The sequence below is a fragment of the Lagopus muta genome, chromosome 1, assembly GCF_023343835.1.
Source record: "Lagopus muta isolate bLagMut1 chromosome 1, bLagMut1 primary, whole genome shotgun sequence".
Taxonomy (NCBI): domain Eukaryota; kingdom Metazoa; phylum Chordata; class Aves; order Galliformes; family Phasianidae; genus Lagopus; species Lagopus muta.
Window position 1 is genome coordinate 136,941,391 of NC_064433.1, and position 14,647 is coordinate 136,956,037.

Below are 14,647 nucleotides of genomic sequence, written 5' to 3' on the forward strand. Positions count from 1 at the left end.
AGGTAAAACCCTGCATGGAGCTCATCTAGCCTACAAGTTAAATGCTTTCTTTTTATTGTTGGGGTATTTCCATGAGAGTGCAACAGCTCTAAGAAATTCATGCAAGCCCAGTGGGTGGATTGAAGGTAGAAACACACCGAAGAAGCTGTGATGTTGTGAAGAAACAAAGGAATAAACTATAAGATATTTTTAAAAATTCTTGTGGTTGACAGTTTGTGTTGTAGATTGGATATCTGTGCTTGGAAGTGCTGCATCTTTGCATTTACAGAATGTCAGTGAAGCATTAAATATCTTAGAAAGGATAAAGCAAAACTGAAAAAAAAAACAAAAACAAAAAAGGAACAGAATTTCAAGCAAAAAAGAAATTTTTTTGTGTTGTTTTTTTTTCTCCCTCCTCCTGTTTACCCTATTGCCAACATTTGAAGCAAAAAACCCCCTTACTATCAACATAGCAACTAACACTGTAACAAATGAGACAACAGAGGAGAAATTACGTTGTAAGAACACTGCAAAAAATATTCTCCAAAAAAAAAGGCAGCCTGGATATCCAGTATAGAAAATGCATTAGAAAATTCTGTAGCAGAAAATCCAGAGCTGACAGGTTTCAGATTTCAGAACAAAAAAATGTTCTCCTGTTTCTGAAATTAGGAAGAAAATAATTTATACCCTCCCTCGCCTCCTCCCCCCTCCCCCCCCAAAAAAATCATCAAAGCCGTGGTGTTTTATGTTTAAAATCAGTTTTGAAATCCTTCTTGAAAGGTTGATGAGAAATGCAAGTGTGGAGTTGGAACAGTCTCTCGTGCCTATCAAAATGATGGCAGGCTGAATGATGGGACGATCGTACCAAGAAAGACTTGGGCAGTGAAATTTAATTTTGGCAGAATATTAAATATGTATATTTGGCAGCATCTCCAGCCAAAATGTACTACATGGGTGACACAGAAAACACAGTCCAGGATCAGTTACTCCTTATTTCTGGAATGTGGGAACGTTGTATTTCATGAAAGTTCATTCACTCTAAATATATTCCTTTGCTTTTCATTTGTTCCTTCGCACTTGGCAAGAGAAATGCAGTGAAGGAGCAGAGAAGTGCTGTGAAGAAGTTCTGCTCAGTTGTTATCCAAGTCCCTTGGCACAAGGTATACAAAAAGCTCCAGAGAAGCCAAACCCAGAGCTATCTGTCAGCAGGCTCTGAGAATCAGTGGTCTGTAGCTGCTTGCAGATTCTCCATTTCTCCCATTCTCTCATCATCCCCTGCAATAATTGTTTTGCCAATTCGAAAGGACTTGATGGGACCATATCTAAAACAAAAAGTCACTGTTTTTCTTCTGACAAGTGTAAGTAGAAGGAAATAATATCTTGCTTCTCTTTTGAATGATTTATTTGCTTTTGCCATAAGAAATACTATTGTGGCTTGCTTTGTGTTGGTTTTAATCCAGTAAGTGTGTGTATATATAACTATGTTAGATATTTCTTCATATCCATATATATATGCATATGTGTATGTTTGTGTGCAGTGCACTGATGTGATTTGAAGGTTTTGAGATTTTCTGGGCTTTGCATTGTTTTAAACATGCTGCACTGTTTTGTGGATTTAAGCTCTTATGGACAAGGTGCTCAGCAAATAATAAAGAAAGGGCCACCTAACAAAGAAGCCATCTGTTCTTCTGCCACAAAAAAAAAAAAAAAAAAAGAAATCCAAAAAAGAGTCTATTTTGAGCCACTTGCATGGTTTGTACATCCTGCCTTCTCAGTGTGCATATACAGTACATTTAAGCTCTCATCGGAGACCGTCCTAGTTGGCATTGGCTGAAGACTCTGTGAATATGCTGAAGATATGGGCTCCAGGAGAAAAAACAAGCTGCTGAAAACAAAATGTTAACACTTTTGTAAATCTGCCAAGTTTTTCAATGTAACTGCCAACAGTTTGATGTTCAGAGGAACTCAGCAGAATTGCTAACATGCATGCTGCATAAATGGCTATTCATTAGAAAGATGCTGTACCTTATATGTGACTGCTTTCTTTGGCTGGCTAATATATCAAGTATGGTACTTGTTTTGTACTGTGAAAAACTTTCTCCATTACCATAGTAACCTTTTGCATGTTGGCGGAAGCTGATGTCATTCATGGCATTATTCATTCTTAGTGAATTGGTCCTCAAAGTGCTAACAAGTTCCAGGGAGCTAAAGAAGACCAAGTATACATTCTGGGTAAACATGATTTAACCCCTTTGTCTCACCAGGTCCCCAGAGATACAAAGGTGAGTACAGCTGAGATATACACCTACAGGTACTTAGTTTCTTTGGTATTGCTAAGGAAAAAGCTAGAATGTCACACATGTCTAGATAAAGTATGAGATGGAGGAGGCTCCTCTATCACTCTTTTTCTTTCTTTCTGATACCTCAGCATTCCAGGTAAGCTTGCCTCATTTAAGGAAAAATAATTTAGCCTTTTTTTATATTTAGCTGTTCAGTTGAATTTAACCCATTCTTCATTGTTACTGATAATTAATATTGTACAATGAAAACCATTTGTCTTTAAGATAATCTTACAAAGATTATTACATAAAGTTTGAATAGGATTTTCATTGTACATACTCTACAGCTATTCTGTTATTGGAGTGGTAGCATTTTCCTCTTACACAATTAAAGCTAACTGAGCATTTCCTTTTGACTGGAGTCTAAATAGTTTCAAACTGGAGAAGGCAAACCTTACCTGAAATTACATATAGCCTAGAAGCTTTTATACCTTCTATAATCCCTTTGTCTATGAGCTTCATTTCTCATATACAGCAGTGAGAGGTGTGTGTGTGCAACAGCAAAGGGGTCTTCATCATTTCCAGGTCAAGGAAGGGAAGGCAACTGGATTTCATCCTGAAATTTTTCCCATCCAGTTTTCATATGTCCATACACATGGGAGAGGAAGAATATCTGCATCCAGGCCTGAAGGGGCAGATAAGAAAAAGAAAACTATTCTTGCCACAAAGAGTATGACTAAAATAAGGGGAGAAAGGAGTGGCATGGAAATGAATTTGCTGAAGATTGGTTCTGGTGGATTTGTGGAAATCCTATCCAGCGTAGCCTTACTGGAGCCTCCGTGAATTTTACCATACTTTTCACTATAGGTCTGTGTCACATTTGCTGTTTCTTCACCTCTGAGACTATTCTGCTGGTATTAACTGTTAGTCAGACTTAACAGGAGCAGACTAATGTGTTTTAGTCCATACCCTAACCTAACCTATCCAGAGAACATAAAATGGTGTCACTAATGGGCACAGCCTACAAACCCAGGGTGTTCTGATTAGGCCTTAGAATAAATTCAGAAATAGCTTATTGCTATTGAAATCTGAGAATCTTCTCTTTGTACTAGATGATTACACCTAAACTGTGGCATCTGGGATACTCCTCAACTAATACCCACTAGATCACAACAATAAAGAATGTACGCTGTGACCCTTATTCTATTATATGCTTCTGGTTTATTTTTTTAAACAGTCTTTCAAAATACCTACCAAAATACACAGACCTACTTTATTTTCTAATTTACAGACTTGTCTAGATGTGGACACTTGAGCTTTCCATTTTCCACACATTTTATTCAGTGGATGCACTAGTCTTTCTATTTTATTGTAGCTTACTTTAATGCTATTGCTAGTTGTGCAAGCTGGCATTAAGCAGTGTAGAATATGATGCAACAGTGCAAAGGGTAGCAGAGACTACTTCTGTTTTTCAAGGTAACTTCTATAATCTATATTCCTTGTTTCACAGCCTAATCTTTCTTACTAAACCCTACAAGGCCTGGAACACTGAGCATTAGGTCTAACAAATATTCTGCAGCCAAAGAAATTCTACCTGTGAGAGGTCTTCTTGAAATAGATGTAGGATTTCTGGAAGGCATAGGTTACCATTCAAAATAGATGTTTCTTACATGCTGGCACACTTGTTATTTCACCTCTTCTGTCTTCTGCTTTTGTTTCATGTATTTCAGCTCTAAGATCCATCCTACATATGAAGGAAAGAACTTGCCAACTTAGATTGTTCAGCCAGGGTCAATTATGCTAAGAATGCCTTGTTGCAGAATTCAAAAATCTGTTCTGGAATTATTTCCAAAGGAAGTCCTCTACAACATGTTAATACAGTTTTTTTTTCACATGCTAACTTGGTAGGAGGTAGCATTCTGCCAAGCTTCATCTACAAATGAAATTCTGTATATAACATATCGTCCTTGTAGGGGACAGTGAAGAGTTTCAACATATATTACCATACTATTTGGGCTACCTTCTGTCTCCAAGACTTTGAACATACTTCCTGAGCTCCCTACAGTCACTTTCATTCCTGGTTGCTTAATGCTTGGCTCTTCTTAGGTTGAATGAAAACTTATTCAGTCTTTCTCAGACAAAAATCATCAACAAGAGTGACACACCACAGCAGGATTTCTCAGCACTGCTTCACTGAAACAATTAGGATGGCATCATATATTTGAAATAGGATCTTGAAATGAATGTGAAGGTTCATTGGGATTGTGCTGTATGGTCTGAGATGGATGCTCTCTTCTCTGTTGGTGCAAGGGGAAATGCAAGAGATCTCTGCTTCTGGGTGATTTTGTCGAAGCTGTCATAATAAGCAGATGACTGGAAACACTGACAAAAGTTTCAACTTTTTATTTAAATTGAATTGAAAAAAAAAAGGTGCATAACAAACTTGCTCAGTTTAAACCTTCACTTTGTAACCTGCTGGTAAAGACATCTTTAGATGAGATGGCCATGAACAACTGAGCGTAGTTTGGAATCTGAAATGACTTAGTCTGTTGAGCTACAATGACAAGAAGTCGTTTTTTCATTAATAGCTTCTTTGCTGATTCCAATAACTCCTGAATTTGTAAATTCAGGTCATTTTATTTGAACCATACATTTCAAGTGAATATTAGTTTGGTAATTTATAATTCAACACTGCCACATTGGTATCTCGTGTATGTCTATCTGTCTATCACTTTAAAAACAAGTCCTGAATTTTGTAAATGTGTAAAAATATAAATAAGTCAATGCATGAGCTTTCCAGCCTTGTCAATGCTGTTTTAATTCCACTACTAAACAATTTCAGTGAGGATTATTTTGCTATTTGCCAAGTCAGAGATCTAGAAAAACTAATGGAAAGGTCATATTTTATACGGCTACTAAGTCATCTGAGGAATTCACCAATTCCCTGAGTTTGAACTTTTCTGTACTGAAAGGTTAATCCAAATGAGAATATGTTCTACTTGTGTTTACAAGGTAAAAAATGAAGTAAAAGGCATTTCCTTACATAAGGTAAAATACTAATTTTGTTAGTGATGGCTGGAGAATTTCCAGAACAAAAACCTTCAATTCATCTGTGATTTTTTTTTTCCTAATGAATGTAAAAGGGGTTAGCAAATCATTTATTTTCAGAAGAAGTTTCCAATTAAAGTTAAATTATATATTTATCAGAAATTAAGACAAATTTGTCTTTAGAGATTGGATAGATACTGGGCTAGATCTCTATTTAAAATGTTTTCTTAAAATGGGCTGATATTCACTTGAGTAAATAATAACTGACACCTTTGAGAGTCAGCCTATTCAGTTAGGTGCACCTAAAGACCCTCCGAGGTTATGGCATCAGCAGATTGGTCTAAGAAACAAACACCCCTCTCTCCAGTCCTTTAGCCCAACCCAGAGGACACTGGATCTGAAAGATCATATCTCTGTTTGCCAGATGTAGTAGTTCCCAGCCTTTTGATCAGCTACATGAAACTCTTGGGAATTTCACCCTGCTACCAAACTGTGAAGGTCTAGCAGCTATTAAGCTATCGACTAAACTAGAGACGTTCAGGCAATGTACTTATGGACAGTGATCAACAACCAGTTGGAGACAACCAGGCTGATTTTCCTGTGGAGTGGGAGAATATCCCTGATGACTGTGCTCAGATGTGACTCCCCAGGATGTGGGATGTTTGCAGAAAAAGAAGGATATGGCAGGGTTGGTTCTGTAGCCCTGAATGAGGTCACTGTTTGTTTATCCATGAAAGTGGAGGTTAGCCTTTAAGTTATATGAAAGTATAGAATGTTTAATCATCATCACTTTCTCTGGAGAGGTTTTTTTCTTCTCCCCCTTCCTTTCTTTCTCCTGCTTCTCTCTGTTCTTCTCCTTCCTTTCTGATTGAATGCAAAGAGTCAAGTTCCTCTGAAGTACTTCATGTCCTCACCTTATCCATCTCTTGTTGAGACAACCATGCTTTCTCTTCCATTTTTAGTTTTGTTGCAGGTACCTTGATTCAGTTTTGTCCAACTGATTCATTCCAGCCAGCTTCCTTTGCCTCAGAACAGTCACTGTAAATGGCTTTGGGGAATCTGTGCTGGAGCACTGGAACACAGCAGTGATGTGGTTTGCCTGAACTATGCAGGGCATGGTAAGGGTTATGAATTTTTGGCATTTCCCCCATGTTTTTCCAAGAGCATGTCCCAGAAAAAGCCTCCAACTAAGCAATGTAAACATTTGAGGAATGTGACCTGCAGAGTGCTGCCACACTCCATGTAGCAGGAGAGCATAGATACAGTGCTTTGTGATTTGAGATAGTCTGTCCAGCTGAGTACCTTGCTTCACTGGGGCTCACGTTTGCAATGCTGTACAGTATTTTTGTTACAAAATAATACACATATCAGTAATAAAATGAAAGCTTCTGTGGCAAGCGATGAGAGCTAAATTTCTATAAGTAAGGATCATGACGTTTTTTGTCTGAAAGCATTTATAGGCAGTATTAAACTGATTAAAGGATGTAAAAGAAGAATATCATTTTTAAAGATTCAGCATTTCTGAGAGGCCCATGAAATCACAATTACAACCCACAGCCTTCTTAAGACACTGAAAACACTCCTTTTTCTCATCAGCATGTAAGTAAAACCTTTGTAGAGAGAATTGAAGTAAAAGATCAGAAGAAGTAAAAGACCCATGGAGAACAAAAAGTATATAGGGTATTTGCTTGGCATACCAGAAACATAGTCATTTTAGGGCTCTGCCTTATTCAGGCTGCGGATTAATGCGGAATAGATCCTCTCATTTTAACTAATGTCCATTTAGAAACTCTGATAGGATAAGGACATTATTATTTACTGTTGTTCAGTGAATACATAGTAAGTGTAAGCTCTGATAATCTGACTCCATTTCTGCACACCTTTCCTTTGAAAAAGCTTCTCTTGTCAAAAGTAGGTTTTGAACTGGTAGTATTAAGGAACTGATTGGAATTCCAGTGAACAAAAAGTCCCTCCCTAAGCACAAGTTTATAAAAACGATTCATTAATAATTTAAAATAAATGAAGCTTCATCTGTCCAGATGTAACAGAAGAAAAAGTAGGTAAACAAAATACAACTAAATACAGATATCTCCTGCCTTACGTTGGTACAACAGTCATGAAGCTAGAGTTTTTCAGTCCTAAAATAATGAATTTTGTGTGCCTGACCCTAGTACGTAAAACATTCAAGCAGAGATGTAAATTGTAAGAATATATGGCACAGTTGCCTGACATGAATATTTCAGGCAAAAGTTTTTAGAATGCCTAAATGTAAGTTTTCTGAATATTTACTTCTACCGACATAACATATTTCCCTCTGTAGAAGCCAAGGGCAACTAATTCATTATTTAAAATGGAGCCATCACGAAGCAGCTGAAGCTCTTGGTAATCCAATCTTCAATTAACACATCAACAATCAGTAATTTTATTGTTGTGATGGGCCCTTATGGAGTCATAAATTCACATCAGTAGTGGTGTTATTCAGAGGTTAGTACTGCTCCAGTATTTCCAATTTCGTACTTTCCCAAACTAATTGTCACGAAGATATGCGGTGTTTTAAAATACCGTGGACCTTGATTAATGCAAAACCATTGATAGAAATCTATAGCTTTGTCAATTTGCCCAAGCTTAGCATTTGGTCCATTGTACAGAATGGACCTAGACAAACAGAAAATTTAAAGCAGTGAAAGAGGAAACCCCTGATTATAGTACAAGATAAATTTTGATACTTCCTTTTAATTTCCCTTATTTGTACCTCTATTAGAAAGACCTATCCAATCTAGTAATTCATTTACTGTCAGAATAGAAAACGATACATGAGTCTCTGGGTTAGGATATAGAAATTTTATCTAGAAAACACTTCTTATTGATGAACTCAGCTAACAGAGCTAGAGAAAGAAAGCAATCTGAGCTCGTCATTGTCTTAGATGAAATAAATAAGCATTGAGGAGTATAATTAGAAGTGACAGGCACAAAAATACTGTGAAATTCATATACACTTGAATGGATACAATTTTTTTTTCTCCTTGACTACCTTTCATAATGTTTCATTAACCTTGGTGGATAACTTCAGCAAGGACATTTATTTGCCAGAACCAAGGAAGTCGGGTCGTTGTGTATTGGTTATGTATAAAGATGTTTTCTGTTCTGAAAAGAAAGCTCCTTTTCTGTTCCCTTTCCTTTTTCTCTGTTCTCTTTTCTCCCGACATTTTTTGTGATGCTGTGTAACTTAAAAAATAGAGGTCTTTAATGTAGGTGTTCTATAGCAAGCAGTAGAGTGCAGTCCTTTGATGTGTATATTCCAGGTCACTTTCTTCTCATATTTTGCATCACCTAACATCTCCGTGGCCATGGTAGGTTATTATCTTATCTATTAGATAAATTTCTTTGACTACGTGTATATGCAGCTGAACCGAAATGCCTTAAAAGTTAGAAAACTAGGTATTTTTGGCATCTTCCTTTCCCTGACTCCAATCTTTTCCAACCCAGCTTCTCCAGTTTTGCTTTCTGACATTGCTGCAGTTCTGTCTAGAAACCTGTTGCTGTCCTCACTTCACCCCATGCAATTCACATGAACCTAGTGTCTCCCAGCTTTCAGGCAATGATTCATACCTCCTACCCAAGGTTTAAGCTGTCAAACTACACAAGTTTTTCTTTGACAAATGACTGTCCTGTTAAAAAGCAGCCAACACATCTACGCAGTATGTGCTATAGCAGTTGGGGACAAGAAGAGGGAGTGTTGGGCCCCTCTCTCTCCAGCTCTTGTAGCTGAAATTATATTTCCACAGGGGAAAAAAAAAAGTAAAGTATAAAAGAAATACGCAGGTTGAATATATCCTGAGTATAGAGTGGTGTTGACATCATCTTTATGTGACTTGATTTGGAGAAAATAATAATAATGAAGTGTGAAAATCTGAAAATTGATCCACTTGAACATAGGAAGGCAGCCTCAGAAAAACCACAGAAGGTCAGTTCCTCTTCCCATTACACTACAATGTCTCAGCTGCATGGAATAGTATTCCACTGCATGCTTGGCATTTTGGTAATGTTCATACCATAGGAATTTCCATGGCTTCTTCTAGATAGTCTCTACTCTTTTACTTGGAAAGTTTCTTGGTGCAACCACCCTGGAATTTCCCACCAGTAGCAGGTTAAGAAAGGAGCTGACTGACAGCTCAAAATAATTTCAAATTCCTTCTGATTCAGAAAAGATATATAATGGCATGCTCCCAGGGAGTGGCAGGCAGCAGTAATTTCTTTGCAGGTTATGATAGTAATTTAGATTAATAACTATAAATGAAAGAAGGAGTACGCATTTCATGGAATCATAGAATCACAGAAGGGTTTGGGCTGGCAGGGAGCTCAAAGCCCACCCAACTGCTGCCCTGGGCAGGGCTGCCCCTCACCAGCTCAGGCTGCCCAGGGCCCCATCCAACCTGGCCTTGAGTGCCTCCAGGGATGGGGCACCACAGTTTCTCTGGGCTGTGCCAGCACCTCGCTGCCCTCTGAGTAATGAATTCCTTCTGAACATCTAATCTAAGCTTCCCCTCTTTTAGTTCAAAGCCATTCTCCCTTGTCTTCCTTAATAGATCACCATGCAAAAAGTTTGTTTCCCCTCCTGCTTTTAATCTCCCTTTAAGTTGCGGAAGGCCACAATGATGTCTCCCTGAAGCCTTTTCTTCTCGAAGCTGAACAAGCCCAGCTGCTATGCCTGACTTCATAGGAAAGGTGCTCCAGCCTTCTGATACTTTTCATGGCTCTCCTCTGGACCGGCTCCTACAGTTCCACACTCTTCTTTTGCCCAAGACCCCAAGCTTGGATGCAGTACACCAGATGGGGCTTCATAAGGACAGAGCAGAGGGGCAGGATTGCCTTCCACTCCGTGCTGGCCACCCCTCAGCTGATGCAGCCCAGAAAATGGTTGGCGTTGTGGGCTGCAAGTGTGCAGTGATGGCGTCGAGTGCAGGTTGTAATTTGGGCAGTTGCTGGTCGTTTTCCGCAGGGCTGCTGTGAGTGAGTTGGTGTGTCTGCGCTTGCACGCAGCTAGGAGCGCGTGGGCTGAAAGCAGGCGGCGTTGGAGTAGAGGGGAAAAAGATGTTTCCGCCTGGTTTCGAACCAGGGACCTTTCGCGTGTTAGGCGAACGTGATAACCACTACACTACGGAAACGCCGCGCGCGCTGTGGGGTGCGTCGGCCCCACCCACACATTTTCCTGAGGGCTTCAATCCACGAGACGCTTCAGTGGCCGCGGCCCTCTTGGTGGGCTGCGCGCAGACCAGGAGCGGCGCTTCCCTCACATCTCTTCAGGCGGGAGCTTCAGAAGATGCACAGCCTCCTCCTGCCTCACTCTCATGAAGCTTTCGTTCCAACTTCATACTTTTCTTTAAAGTCATGTAAAACATTTCTACAGTTTGCAGCTTCTCAGGCATGAGGTCTTCCCTCTGCCTGCTGGTGTCCTAGCTGTGAGCAGTCTGTCTCCTCCTCCAACCATCCATTTTTGCTATCCAGGTTACATAGCGTACACAGGAGGAACGAGATTTAAGATTTAAGCTCTCTCCTGGGATCTTCCCTGAGAGAGGAACTTTGCAGGATGGCTCAGTCAGACCTAGCTGCCCAAAGAGCTGTCCCCAGCTCCCGTTCCAGCTTTGCATCTGCTCTCTGCTCCTTTCTCAGCCAGGTTCTGTCCTGGAAGATAAACTAGTCATGAAAAAATATTGGCCTTCTATCAGGTTTGCTCCATGTTTTGCTCCAACGTGGGAAGTGTCACGGTAGGACTGCCACTTTTAGGACAGCAGGTAGCTCCAAGCCCTTTGTGACAGCTCTCTGCTGGGGTCCTCACTGTGATCTCAGCTTTTCTGTGCTTTGCTTAAGGCTCTGAAACATCAGCAAGTGTCTTGTTGTTGTTGTTGTTGTTTTTCCATACCAGTACTAGTTTCTATTCTCCCAAGAACCATAAGTCACAGCCTGTAGCTCTTATTTTTTCATAACTTTCTCAGATTTCTCACTTGAGAGAAAGCCTTTCAGCCTGCAGGGATTTTCCTCTACACTTAGTCTCACCTGAATCTCCTCAATGACTTTCAGCACAATTAGCTTGGTAAATAACTTTTAAATGTTGTAGTTTGCAGGAACACTGTGAAAGATTTCTGTTTGGCTTGATATGGTTGCTTTGAAGTGATAATCTAATGGGTCAGGCGGGGTACTGTCAAAGTAAAATGAACTATAGAGAGATATGGAGGTGGTGTGCATGATCTTGGACACCTTATACAGCTATTGCTTCGTTTCCATTTTAGATGCCCAGTCCCCAGAGCAGGGAAGGTGACCTCAGAACAAAAGTCTACATTACTTGGGCAAAGGAAAGAGGCACCACAAAAGGCTTCCAGGAGATCCTTACCACCAAGGCATCAATCTTTCTGGACTGAGTGGAAATCAATAGGAAATGACAGCTCTTATGACTGAAAGTTGCTTATTGAGCACAGGAAGGAATTTACCTGCCTTTTGCATAGCAGCTGATTATTTAGAGTGTTTGCCCAGCGAGCCATAAAGTCACTGCAGGCCTTCCTCAGCTCTCCTCTGCCAAGATTTCAGTCTGTTCTTTGGGAAAGTGGCAGTGAGAGGAAAAGAGGGAATGGCCTCAAGTTGCGCCAGGGGAGGTTCAAGCTGGATATTAGGAAAAATATCTTCTCAGAAAGAGTGGTGATGGGCTGGCACAGGCTGCTCAGGGAGGTGGTGGAGTCACTGTCCCTGGAGGTGTTCAAGAACCGTGTGGATGCGGCACTGATGGACATGGTTAATGGGCATGGTGGGCATGGGCTGTTGGTTGAACTAGATGATCCGAGAGGTCTTTTCCAACCTTAATGATTCTATGATTCTGTTCTATTCTATGCTTTGGTGCGATTCCAAGTCCTGTTGAGGCCTGCTAGGCCAAAAGGAGCCAGCTGGATGTAGGTCTCTACTCTACTGCCTGTAATGAACATTGCCAACACAGAGACTGTCCTGGAAGCATATTTCCTAACCAAGCATCCCAGCACCCAGCTATAGACTCTCCTTGTTTCCTTCCTTCAGGCCTTGTAACCCCTTTGCTCCTGCTGCTCTCAGGCACAGGGCAGAACACCCTGCCCCCATAAGCATTCATGTAGATCGCGTGTTTAACCGGGACACTAAATATTCAGGTGTTGGGGCCCTAAAATTCCATGTGAAGCTAGAGCTTTTGTCAGGTGTGCAACCAGCATCTCAGGCTTCTCTACAAAGCTTGAGTGAATCTGGAGGTGGGTCACAGCTGAGCTTTACATGGAGATAGGGTGTCCACACTGCCCACCTCCAGGGATACCACCACCCTGTGAGCACTATTTATGACCAACGAGGAGAAAACTTACATGTGGGCTTTAGGTAATTCTGGAAAATAGCTGCTGCACAGATGCATAGGTACTTTAGCCAGAAGTTAAGCAGGGCTCTCACCTGTGGGTGATGTACCTTCACACCAATTTCACCATTCCATCAGCCAGCAGAAAGCTGCTTCGTCCTCAGGGACTTGTGGCTGCTCTGCCTTTATGCTGTTTGCAAGCTTTCTGCCTGTGGTGCCAGCACACACAGCATGCAAGCAGCAGGGTGTGAGCAAGCTGCTTACAACACCGGGGCAGAAACAGACGCATCCACGCTGCCATTTATCGTCAAACTCCAAACCTCGTACCAAGTGTTGTTGCAGCCTCCATCACACGGGGCGATAATTATGACATTCTCAGCGTTTCCCTTTTGTTGGGCATTAAGTGCCAGCGGGGAATCCGAGCGGTTCTTTGTTGCGCTCAACTCCACCGGGGCTCTCCAACCCAAACAACCTCCCTGCCCCCCTCCCTCAGGCAACGCGCTGGCTGAGACGGGCAGACAATGAACTTGGGGAAAATAATTAAAAAATATATATATTAAAAAACGAAAAAAGAAAAAGCGGAGACGCGACACGCGTGGTCGGGTCCATTCCGAGCACAGAGAGAAAGGCTCTGAGGGGCGGGGGCTTCGGGCAGGTACCGGGGCGGGGCGCTGGGAGGCCGCCACAGCCCGCTCCAGTGGCCGAGCACCGCGGGGAGGCGGCGGCGAGCGGCCAGCCGGGAGAGAGGGCACGGAGAGGCACGGGAGCGACCGGGTGTACCGTACCGCAAAGAAAGACCCGGTGGGAAAGTGGAAGTGCCACTGAAGGAGAGGCGGCTGTGCCTCGGCTGCGTCTATTCGAGGTGAGTGCCGGGCTGGGAGGCACAGCCCCTGTGAAGGAGGCACGGCTGGGGAGCTGATTCTGCGAGTGTGGTTGGTGTGTGGATGTTCTTTTTTTTTCTTCTCTTTTTTTTTTCCCCTCATTTATTTCTTTTTTTTTCTCTCTCCCCCCCCCCCCTTTTTTTTTTTTTTTTTTTTTTTTTTTTAATCCTTTAACGTTTATTTATTTATTCGTATTTATCTTCTCTGCGCGCGTCCCGGCAGCCCGGCGCCAGCCCTGCCCGGTGCGGGTGGGGGATGAGGAGTGCTGGGCTGAGGAAGCCCTCCCGCACGCGTTGGGGCCGGCGGGCAGCGGGGCGGGGCGGGGGTTTCCTTATCGGCACCGGTTTTCGTCGGTATCGTCAGTCGATTCCATCGCAGTGTTTAGAGTAAGAGTGCCTTCCGAGGGGATTAAGGGGCAGTGCTGTGTGCCGGGCTGGCTTGCATCAGGTAGGTCCCGTGCCGGGGACCCTCGGTTCGAATGCGGTCACTGGGGGTTGGGGTTGCAGCCCTTGGAGCCCCGTCGTGAAGGTGCTGGGAGTGTTGGCTCTGGGGGGTTGCGTTGGGGGAAAATGGCTCTGTCCTCCTTCCTTTTGGAAGATTCCGTGTTAGTCACCCGGGAAGAAGAGGAGGAGGATGTGATTTATATGTTTGTGCTGTGAACTTTCTTGCTGTGGGAAACTTTTGGACTTATTGTTCTAAGTGGAAAACCTGTGCTGCCAAGCTCAGTGTCAGCCCCCGCAGAGGGCAGGGGTGAGTGAGGCCGCAGCCTGGGGCTCAGGGCAGGGCTGGAGTCTGGGTGAAAGCTCAGGCAGACCTTGGTCCCTGAGACCACGCTCTGGAGCTCTGCATTCTCCAAGGGTTGTCTACACTCATTGTCATCAGTGTTTAAAACCGAAATGGAGCAGGCAGTGCAGATGCAGTAACCTTTTAGGCAGCACTTTACTTCAGGAATGTTTTTTTTGGATGAAAAAACATCACCTTTTGCTGAGTATAGAGTAAGTTTAGATTTCCTTGCCAGTGTGTGAGATGTGGCCCGAGGGGGAGGAAAAATGTGCATATGTGCAGAAGGTTCAGAGCGATGGGACAAGTTTTCTTGGCTGGAC

At 42.3% G+C, this 14,647-nt stretch overlaps 1 protein-coding gene and 1 non-coding gene across 4 annotated transcripts in view; one reads left to right on the forward strand and one right to left on the reverse strand.

Moving 5' to 3' along the window:
• The first annotated feature begins 1,211 nt into the window (after positions 1 to 1,211).
• The window catches only part of MYO16 (myosin XVI), a 373,785-nt gene continuing 360,349 nt past the window's right edge, over positions 1,212 to 14,647 (forward strand). The window contains exon 1 of one of the 3 annotated variants that reach the window (XM_048957497.1): positions 1,212 to 1,337. The gene's annotated coding sequence lies outside the window, so the exon portion shown is untranslated. Of the gene's footprint in view, positions 1,338 to 13,368; positions 13,526 to 13,896; positions 13,992 to 14,647 lie in introns of those variants that run through there. The other 2 variants (XM_048957167.1, XM_048957264.1) reach the window with 2 other exon arrangements.
• TRNAV-AAC (transfer RNA valine (anticodon AAC)) lies at positions 10,399 to 10,471 on the reverse strand. The gene has a single exon. It is a non-coding gene; the product is annotated as a tRNA-Val (tRNA).